Source organism: Anomaloglossus baeobatrachus, unplaced genomic scaffold (genome assembly GCF_048569485.1).
Source record: "Anomaloglossus baeobatrachus isolate aAnoBae1 unplaced genomic scaffold, aAnoBae1.hap1 Scaffold_84, whole genome shotgun sequence".
NCBI lineage: Eukaryota > Metazoa > Chordata > Amphibia > Anura > Aromobatidae > Anomaloglossus > Anomaloglossus baeobatrachus.
Genome location: NW_027445228.1, coordinates 36,406 through 48,784, shown reverse-complemented (window position 1 = coordinate 48,784; position 12,379 = coordinate 36,406). Strand labels below are relative to the sequence as shown.

Below are 12,379 nucleotides of genomic sequence, written 5' to 3'. Positions count from 1 at the left end.
CCCCAAGGTGCAGTCTCCCCCCCTGCGAGCCTCCACCCCCCCAAGGTGCAGTCTCCCCCCCCTGCGAGCCTCCCCCCCCCCAAGGTGCAGTCTCCCCCCCCCCTGCGAGCCTCCACCCCCCCAAGGTGCAGTCTCCCCCCCCTGCGAGCCTCCCCCCCCCAAGGTGCAGTCTCCCCCCCCCCTGCGAGCCTCCCCCCCCAAGGTGCAGTCTCCCCCCCCTGCGAGCCGCCTCCCCCCCCCCCCAAGGTGCAGTCTCCCCCCCCTGCGAGCCGCCTCTCCCCCCCCCCCCCCCCCAAGGTGGTCTCCCCCCCCTGCGAGCCGCCTCTCCCCCCCCCCCCCAAGGTGGTCTCCCCCCCCCCTGCGAGCCGCCTCTCCCCCCCCCCCCCCAAGGTGCAGTCTCCCCCCCCCCTGCGAGCCGCCTCCCCCCCCCCCCCAAGGTGCAGTCTCCCCCCCCCCTGCGAGCCTCCCCCCCCCAAGGTGCAGTCTCCCCCCCCCTGCGAGCCTCCCCCCCCCCAAGGTGCAGTCTCCCCCCCCCCTGCGAGCCTCCCCCCCCAAGGTGCAGTCTCCCCCCCCCTAAGGTGCAGTCTCCCCCCCCTGCGAGCCTCCCCCCCCCCAAGGTGCAGTCTCCCCCCCCTGCGAGCCTCCCCCCCCCCAAGGTGCAGTCTCCCCCCCCTGCGAGCCTCCCCCTCCCCAAGGTGCAGTCTCCCCCCCCTGCGAGCCTCCCCCTCCCCAAGGTGCAGTCTCCCCCCCTGCGAGCCTCCCCCCCCCAAGGTGCAGTCTCCCCCCCTGCGAGCCTCCCCCCCCCCAAGGTGCAGTCTCCCCCCCTGCGAGCCTCCCCCCCCCAAGGTGCAGTCACCCCCCCTGTGAGCCACCACCCCCCCAAGGTGCAGTCACCCCCCCTGCGAGCCCCCCCCCCAAGGTGCAGTCTCCCCCCCTGCGAGCCCCCCCCCCCAAGGTGCAGTCTCCCCCCCTGCGAGCCCCCCCAACGTGCAGTTGCTCCCCCTGAGCCCCCCCAACATGCAGCCTTTCCTCTTTTGAGCCCTGCATCGTGCAGCATCGCCCAGTGTAAGCCCCCAATATGCAGCATCGCCCCCTGCCCTGTGTAGCCCCCCATACCCCCCTTCCTTATGGAAGCCTCCACAGCCCTGTGCTGCAGCTTCAGCTCCTTCCCTGTGATATATACACGAGCTGCAGCCCCCAGTAGTGACAGGAGACACTTTTATTTCTTCCCCCAAAATCCAGTGTGACCTCAGCTCTATAACTAATGAGGAAAAGCTGAATCTTCCCCACCTCAGGGTCAGGATCCGGTAGAGTCTAGATCCCAGTGGCCAGAGGGACCTCTGCTGACGTCACGCCCATGTGACCGGCCTCTTGTGTGGGAGGAGCCTGTAGTTCCCGGCAGTCAGTGCGCAGTTGCTGTACAAGCAGCAGGATGTTTCTACTGATGGGCAGTCCGGCTCTTTCGGCTCGGCTCACCAAAAAGAATCGGCTCTTTCGGCTCAAAAAACGGCTCTTTTTTTTAAAAACCCCTCTGCTCCACCCTGTGATGATGCAGAACCTCCCCTGTACATTGGGAGCCTCATTCTACCCTTGTATGTATCTAGTGAAGCAGTAAAAACAGTTTTTAGCATTATTGTTTCCGTTTCCTCAGATTGTCAGCTCTTCTGGACAGGGCCCGCGCTCCTCTTTTATGTGGTGTTTTTTGTACATGTCCTTTCTACATTAGTCAGTGCTCTGATATGTGTCGCTCCTACAAAAGATTATAATTCCTGACAATAAAGGCGAGTTGCAATTACTGTGCTGCCTGTCACTATATGTGCAACACACACACACTGTACACACTGAACACAAAGGACACACACACTGTACACACTGAACACAAAGGACACACATACACACACACATTGTACACACACACTGTACACACTGAACACACACACACTGTACACACTGAACACACACACACTGTACACACTGAACACAAAGGACACACATACACACACACATTGTACACACACTGTACACACTGAACACAAAGGACACACATACATACACACATTGTACACACACACTGTACATACTGAACACAAAGGACACACATACATACACACATTGTACACACACACTGTACATACTGAACACAAAGGACACACATACACACACACATTGTACACACACACTACATACTGAACACAAAGGACACACATACACACATTGTACTCACACACACACTGTACATACTGAACACAAAGGACACACATACACACATTGTACTCACACACACACTGTACATACTGAACACAAAGGACACACATACACACATTGTACACACATACTGTACACACTGAACACACACACACTGTACATACTGAACACAAAGGACACACATACACACATTGTACACACACACTGTACATACTGAACACAAAGGACACACATACACACACACATTGTACACACACACTACATACTGAACACAAAGGACACACATACACACATTGTACTCACACACACACTGTACATACTGAACACAAAGGACACACATACACACATTGTACTCACACACACACTGTACATACTGAACACAAAGGACACACATACACACATTGTACACACATACTGTACACACTGAACACACACACACTGTACATACTGAACACAAAGGACACACATACACACATTGTACACACACACTGTACATACTGAACACAAAGGACACACATACACACACACATTGTACACACACACTACATACTGAACACAAAGGACACACATACACACATTGTACTCACACACACACTGTACATACTGAACACAAAGGACACACATACACACATTGTACACACATACTGTACACACTGAACACACACACACTGTACATACTGAACACAAAGGACACACATACACACACACATTGTACACACACACTGTACACACTGAACACAAAGGACACACATACACACACACATTGTACACACACACTGTACATACTGAACACAAAGGACACACATACACACACACATTGTACACACACACTACATACTGAACACAAAGGACACACATACACACATTGTACTCACACACACACTGTACATACTGAACACAAAGGACACACATACACACATTGTACTCACACACACACTGTACATACTGAACACAAAGGACACACATACACACATTGTACACACATACTGTACACACTGAACACACACACACTGTACATACTGAACACAAAGGACACACATACACACATTGTACACACACACTGTACACACTGAACACAAAGGACACACATACACACATTGTACACACACACTGTACATACTGAACACAAAGGACACACATACATACACACATTGTACACACACACTGTACATACTGAACACAAAGGACACACATACATACACACATTGTACACACACACACACACACACTGTACATACTGAACACAAAGGACACACATACATACACACATTGTACACACACACTGTACATACACACATTGTACACACATACTGTACATACACACATTGTACACACACATTGTACATACTGAACACAAAGGACACACATACACACATTGTGCACACATACTGTACATACTGAACACAAAGGACACACATACACACACACATTGTACACACATACTGTACATACTGAACACATTGTACACACATACATACACACATTGTACACACACACTGTACATACTGAACACAAAGGACACACATTGTACACACACATTGTACATACTGAACACAAAGGACACACATACACACATTGTGCACACACACTGTACATACTGAACACAAAGGACACACATTGTACACACACACTGTACATACTGAACACAAAGGACACACATACACACATTGCACACACATACTGTACATACTGAACACAAAGGACACACATACACACATTGTACACACACACTGTACATACTGAACACAAAGGACACACATACACACATTGCACACACATACTGTACATACTGAACACAAAGGACACACATACACACATTGTACACACACACTGTACATACTGAACACAAAGGACACACATACACACATTGTGCACACATACTGTACATACTGAACACAAAGGACACACATACACACATTGTGCACACACACTGTACATACTGAACACAAAGGACACACATTGTACACACACACTGTACATACTGAACACAAAGGACACACATACACACATTGTGCACACATACTGTACATACTGAACACAAAGGACACACATTGTACACACACATTGTACATACTGAACACAAAGGACACACATACACACATTGTGCACACATACTGTACATACTGAACACAAAGGACACACATTGTACACACACACTGTACATACTGAACACAAAGGACACACATACACACATTGTGCACACATACTGTACATACTGAACACAAAGGACACACATACATACACACATTGTACACACATACTGTACATACTGAACACAAAGGACACACATACACACATTTTGCACACATACTGTACATACTGAACACAAAGGACACACATACATACACACATTGTACACACATACTGTACGCACTGAACACAAAGGACACACATACACACATTGTGCACACATACTGTACATACTGAACACAAAGGACACACATACATACACACATTGTACACACATACTGTACATACTGAACACAAAGGACACACATACACACATTGTGCACACATACTGTACATACTGAACACAAAGGACACACATACATACACACATTGTACACACACACTGTACACACTGAACACAAAGGACACACATTGTACACACACACACTGTACATACTGAACACAAAGGACACACATACACACATTGTGCACACATACTGTACATACTGAACACAAAGGACACACATACACACATTGTGCACACATACTGTACATACTGAACACAAAGGACACACATACATACACACATTGTACACACATACTGTACATACTGAACACAAAGGACACACATACACACATTGTACACACACACTGTACATACTGAACACAAAGGACACACATACACACATTGTACACACACACTGTACATACTGAACACAAAGGACACACATACACACATTGTACACACACTGTACATACTGAACACAAAGGACACACATACACACATTGTACACACACACTGTACATACTGAACACAAAGGACACACATACACACATTGTACACACACACTGTACATACTGAACACAAAGGACACACATACACACATTGTACACACACACTGTACACACTGAACACAAAGGACACACACACATACACACATTGTACACACACACTGTACATACTGAACACAAAGGACATACATACACACATTGTACACACACACTGTACATACTGAACACAAAGGACACACACACATACACACATTGTACACACACACTGTACATACTGAACACAAAGGACACACATACACACATTGTACACACACACTGTACATACTGAACACAAAGGACACACATACACACATTGTGCACACACACTGTACATACTGAACACAAAGGACACACATACACACATTGTACACACACACTGTACATACTGAACACAAAGGACACACATACACACATTGTACACACACACTGTACATACTGAACACAAAGGACACACATACACACATTGTACACACACACTGTACATACTGAACACAAAGGACACACATACATACACACATTGTACACACACACTGTACATACTGAACACAAAGGACACACATACACACATTGTACACACACACTGTACACACTGAACACAAAGGACACACACACATACACACATTGTACACACACACTGTACACACTGAACACAAAGGACATACATACACACATTGTACACACACACTGTACATACTGAACACAAAGGACACACACACATACACACATACACACATTGTACACACATACTGTACATACTGAACACAAAGGACACACATACACACATTGTACACACACACTGTACATACTGAACACAAAGGACACACATACACACATTGTGCACACACACTGTACATACTGAACACAAAGGACACACATACACACACACATTGTACACACATACTGTACATACTGAACACATTGTACACACATACATACACACATTGTACACACACACTGTACACACTGAACACAAAGGACACACATACATACACACATTGTACACACACACTGTACATACTGAACACAAAGGACACACATTGTACACACACACTGTACATACTGAACACAAAGGACACACACACATTGTACACACACACTGTACATACTGAACACATTGGACACACATACATACACACATTGTACACACATACTGTACACACTGAACACAAAGGACACACATACATACACACATTGTACACACACACTGTACATACTGAACACAAAGGACACACATTGTACACACACACTGTACATACTGAACACAAAGGACACACATACACACATTGTGCACACATACTGTACATACTGAACACAAAGGACACACATACACACATTGTGCACACATACTGTACATACTGAACACAAAGGACACACATACACACAGACTGCCGAGACCCACCAACCGGTTCCCCCTCCCCACCGCGCAATGAAGGAGACCACACATGGAATATCTTTCTTTGTTCTTTATTGAAGGTATCCACGTAACACCATTCAATTTTGATATAAAAAAGGGGTTGCTTGATATTTTGGCCACAGCTTTAACCACAGGCACAAATCCGCCTTAAACCTGAGGGAGGAGGCCCGATGCCTACGGCCGTCCGTGGCAGGTTGGCTCTCACCAAATCCCCCTTCCACCGGCTGTGACTTCCGAACTTGTAACAAAACCTTCTTAAGGGAGGGAGGGCGGGCGATGCTCACCCTGAGGGCAGATGTGGTAAGAGGAAGGAGGGACTCCGGCAGCTGTTTATATGCCCTGTAGGAGGTCCCAGCAGGGAAGGGGGGCAGCGGGGGGCATTGCACAGTGGGGAGGAGGGAGAGGTGACCATGGGGGGGACGTAGCGAGGGGCTCAGCAGTCAGGGGCAGCGGCAGCGGCCGCAGTGCCCTCCAGACTGCCGAGACCCACCAACCGGTTCCCCCTCCCCACCGCGCAATGAAGGAGACCACACATGGAATATCTTTCTTTGTTCTTTATTGAAGGTATCCACGTAACACCATTCAATTTTGATATAAAAAAGGGGTTGCTTGATATTTTGGCCACAGCTTTAACCACAGGCACAAATCCGCCTTAAACCTGAGGGAGGAGGCCCGATGCCTACGGCCGTCCGTGGCAGGTTGGCTCTCACCAAATCCCTCTTCCACCGGCCACGGAGTGGCGAAGGCCCACGCCTGAGCTGCGACCCCCACACAGGGCCCTCATGGCCCGCTCAACCCCGTCCTGGATGTCTGACAGGAAAATATCCAGACCTATGTCATTGAGGCTAAGACCATCCTCTAGCACCAATCTGCTGATCTCTGATTCCAGCAACTCATGTCCCAGCACTATCCCTCTTCCTGATGCTATAAATTTGGCGATCTGCATATTGACATGCCGCCTTGACCTCTCCACAGCCGCTATGTTCCTTGCCCCTATCCAGCTTAATCTTGGTAATATACTGGACCATACCACCACTACGTTGCTGAAGAAGCCGCTAAACCTATCCAGGTCTGCATGCATGACCGCAAGCAGTTCCTGGATCCTCACATTTACCAGGTCGTTCCCACCCGCGTGGATGACTAGCACTACTGGGCCCGTGGCTATCCTTGCTATGTTCACTACCTCGGGCAGGACCTGTGTCCAGGCCATGCCCCGAACTCCTCTCCAATGGAACTTGAGGTGATGAAATCCCAGCTCGCTTCCACCTGGTCTCGACTCGGCCCGCCGTGCTGCCCAGAATATGTGTGAGTGACCTAGGATCCAAATGCTAGGTCTCGCCGGATCTAGGAAGAAAAGCTGTTAGCAACTGTACTCAGCATAGTTATCACAGTGTCAGCGTTCATCATTGCATTAGTGTTGTCATAGCTTTTGGTGGCGGAACTACGGGACTGAACGGTTAGCAATGATTAGTTATCTGAGGGATGTGGAAAGATGTAGTGACTGCTGAGGCTGGTTCGAGGTTAAAACTTGTGGTAAAATTTGGTGGTTTGCAGGGATCGGGGGGTTAAATTAGATCTGGCCTAATATAGCGGAAGAAACAGTCTGATTTCCAACGCCCTATCCGCTGTATCTCCTCGTTCGAGAAGCCGGCCCTTGCTGCCTCGGTTGCTGCGCCTATGCGGAAGGAGTGTGTGCTGTAATCCCCTGGCTGCAAGCCCAGGTTGGAAAGTGACGTTTTTAGCAAGGCTGAAAACTGCGTTGCCGTGAGCGGGGATCCATCCGCGTGCTCTAAAAAGAATTTATTGGGAACCCGAGACTCTAAGTAACACTGCAAGATAAAGATGGGACACAGGGGGCCGGGAAACGGGAAAATGGGGAACCAAACTCCTCTACCGAGCTGATCTGTTTTAGAGCGCCTTATGCGAACTCGTACTCCACCATTGCAAATTATAACGTCATCGCGTAGCAGACCCCCGGGACGAGCTGATGATCTGCTGACTAATTCACTGATTCGCAAAGCCCCAAAGAATGCAAGCGAGAAGGCAGCTGAGAACAAGAGGACCTCGCTGTCATTGGCACATACGTCGCCTAGCTGGTTTATTATGCCTGAGAGGATGGCAAATGAAATGGGCCTTCTGCTTTCGGTGCACTGACGCTTCCGCTTCCAGCCTTTAACGGCCTGCGTAAACAAGAAGGCCTTGGTGACATCAGGCCATCCACGAACCCGGAAGTGAAAGGCTATGCCTGCGAGCCGCTGCTGCGCTACTATACCCGACACGCCATTACTATGCAAATGCGCTATATACCGAGCAACGGAGTTGCTGAGAAAATAAGCAGACACCTGGCTAGGCAGCGGTTGTGCTATATTTAACCATTCGTTCCAAGCCTTACCGTACGAACGCCACGTAGATGGAGCTAGAGATGCCTGGACCAAAGGCATCAGCTGTCCTCGGGGACCGTCCAAAGGAACTGTGGACAGTTCTGGCCCATGCTGTCCGCTTCCGGATGTAATACACGAAACTTCTGAAATTCAAAACGTGATAAGGCATCAGCAATAGTGTTATCGATCCCTGGCACGTGACGGGCCCTGAACCAGATGTTATGCTCGAGGCACTTGAGGACTAAATAGCGCAGTAAGCTGATCACTGGCGGGGAAGAAGATGCCAGGTGGTTAATGGCGTGGACGACACTTATGTTGTCGGTCCAGAAGCAGATTCGTTTATTCGCCAGCTGATCTGCCCAAAGATCCGTAGCTACAATTATAGGGAACAGCTCAAGTAAAGTGAGGTTTTTTGTCCAACCTGACAAGTGCCATTTTTGGGGCCAGCGACTAGCGCACCACTTGGGACCAAGGAAAACTCCGAATCCGGTGGACCCGGCAGCATCCGAAAATAGAGATATGTCAGAGCTGGAAACCTCCTGTTCCTGGAAACACGTGCGTCCATTGTAAGTAGCTAGAAAAGACCTCCATACACGTAGGTCCTCCCGTAGGGCGCTGGTGATGCGAATCCTGTGGTGGGGGGCAGCTATGCCCCTAGTGGCCAGGCAAAGCCTACGGGAAAAGATCCTTCCCATAGGCATGACTCTACAGGCGAAGGCGAGCAAGCCTAATAAAGATTGCATTTGCGCCAGGGTTACCTTACGAACCGCACAGAACCCGTCGATGAGCGATGTTGTTTTTTGGACCTTTTCCAGTGGTAACCGAAACATCATGGTAATTGAGTCTATTTCAATTCCCAAAAAGGAAAGGCATGTCACAGGGCCAACTGTTTTTTCGTTTGACAGCGGAACCCCGAATTTGTCCGCTAGTGCCTGGAATGAATTTAACGCAATAGCGCATGTTTCCGAGTTGGCGGGGCCAACGAACAGGAAATCATCTAGATAATGGGTGACTGATTTGATCTTTACCACGTCCTTAACCACCCATTCTAGGAAGGTGCTGAAGAGCTCGAAGTGAGAGCAGGATATGGAGCAACCCATGGGAAGACACATGTCATAGAAGAAATTTTTGTTGAAATAGCACCCTAGCAGGTGGTGACAATCAGGGTGCACTGGTAGCAGGCGAAAGGCGGACGCTATGTCCGATTTAGCCATTAATGCTCCTTGCCCTGCTTTGCGTACCAGCCCGACTGCTTTGTCAAAAGACGCGTAGGACACTGCTGAGTCCTCTGTGGGGATGCCGTCATTCACTGACCTCCCGGCCGGGAAGGATAAGTGGTGTATGAGGCGAAATTCACCCTTTTCTTTTTTAGGCACAACCCCTAGGGGTGAAACGCGAAGGTTTGAGAATGGTAATTTAGTGAATGGGCCTGCTACGCGGCCTAGTGCCACTTCCTTGAGTAATTTGTTTTCCAGGACCTGTGGGAGGTCCCGGGCAGATTTTAGGTTGGGGGCAAAGGTTGGTTCTGAGGAGAAATTAAAGGGGATAAAGAAACCGTGGGTGAAACCGTCTCTGATGGTGTCAGCCGCCGCCTTATTGGGGTAACGTTCGAGCCATGGCTCCATCTCGTGCACGATCACTGGGGTCCTTGGGACCTGGTGGTGCATTTTTTGCATGGTGCCTTGTTGTTTGCTTATCGCATTTGGTGGAGGTGTGATTTCCCCCGCAGGATGAACACTCATGCTTGTATTTGCAGAGACCTTGATACCTGCAATGGCCTTCGTTGAAGAGCCAGCAGCAACCTGGTCTGCGAACATTTGCGGCTCCCGGTGTGCCGTGGTTTGGGGAAAATTGGCCTGGAAAGGACTGAAAGGACTTTTGCGCCATCATGAGTCTGAGCCACGAATCGGTTGCCTTTACACCCCAACCCAATTGTGGTTGGAGTGCCAGGCGTCTCCTAAATTCTTCATCATACTTCCACCACGCTGATCCCCCATGGGTTTTATAGGAGTTGTAAATGGTGTCGCAGTAAGTGAAGAGTTCTGAGCATCGTTCAGGGTGCTTCTGACCCATCACGCACCCCATAACGCAGAAAGCCTGCAACCAATTATTTATGGTCTTGGCTACGGTGGATTTTTTAGCGAATTGGCGGTCGTTGCCTCGTCTCTCCTTGTCGACGGTGTTTTGATCCGCAGATATTAGGGACCAGATATCCACATAATCATTAGCCCAAATTTTTTGGACTGTTTCCGGGGTTAGGTGGGTTCCAAGCGGTGAAACACCACAATAGAACATGTCCCTGTGTAGGCCAGGGCGCTGATGCGCTATGTCTTGGCGTTTTACGAACGCGGGGTTAACTAGAACTAGTCCCGACGGTGAACGAACCGCTTCCCTCATTACTCCTGGATGGGTCCCCCCTGCCCAAGCGCTGGTAAAGCTGTACTCACCGGCCGATGTGGTAGGTTGGTCCTCTGGCGCCGCCATCTGGGGTAGTTCTTCGGGTAGTGGTTCACTGCCGTGGTGGTGATTAGCAAACCTTTCGCCTGGAGGGCCGCTTAGTGAGCGGCTGCGGCGAGAGTCGGATGACGCAGTGCTGGATGGCGTGTGGTGTCTCCTGCGGGATGATCTCTTGCTGCGGTTGGATGAACGGAAATGGTGATTGTGCCGTGAGCGCCGGGAGTGACGCCCGTGGCTATCTCGGCTTCTGCTGCGGGAAGTGGACGGTGATCTTCTGTGGTTATGACCCCTAAGGGGTCTACGATGGAGAGCTGATGATCCTGGCTCGGCTGACCCCACGCGTGATGAGTGCCTTGCTTCTATCTGCGGTTGGCTTGCTGGCAGGATGGGCGATGGATGGATTGCAGGGGTTGGCAGGGGGTGCAGGGGGGGTAAATCTAATGGAGGAGTACCTTGGATTTCCTGCGGTTGTAGCTGTAGGTTGGAGCATGGCGGTGTCAGGGGTAAAGATGGATCCTCTTCACCATGGAACTCCGTGCTCTTGCTAGGGTCAGATTGGGAAAGGTGCCCATGATGGTCCCTGCATTCCTGGTGTGAGTCAGAGTGTGCTGATCCCTCGGCTGAAGAGCTTCTGCTTTCTGATGCTCCCATAATGTGGCCTGGATGCTGATGTGTGATTAGAGGGCAGTGGAGATTGCTGGCTGGATGGTGGGTGCTTGACTGCTGCAGACCACCACGTTCGCTTTGTAAAGAATGCGAACGCTGGGCAGGAAATGCAGTTATAAAGCATGTTTGTTTATGACTGCATTTCCCTTTAAATTTGCCGCTTTTACTTTTAATGACATCACTTCCGGTCCGGGGGCCGAAAACCGGAAGTACAGTATAGTCACATGGTTGCCGAGTCACAGGAAGTGACTCGGCT

General features: G+C 49.6%; 1 long non-coding RNA gene across 1 annotated transcript; it reads right to left on the bottom strand.

The window, feature by feature from the left end:
• Positions 1-7,784: 7,784 nt before the first annotated feature.
• LOC142288559 (uncharacterized) lies at positions 7,785-11,819 on the bottom strand. The gene is made up of 3 exons (XR_012749313.1): positions 11,448-11,819; positions 9,012-9,143; positions 7,785-7,963 (listed from the first exon to the last, which is right to left on the bottom strand). It is a non-coding gene; the product is annotated as an uncharacterized LOC142288559 (long non-coding RNA).
• Positions 11,820-12,379: the final 560 nt, after the last annotated feature.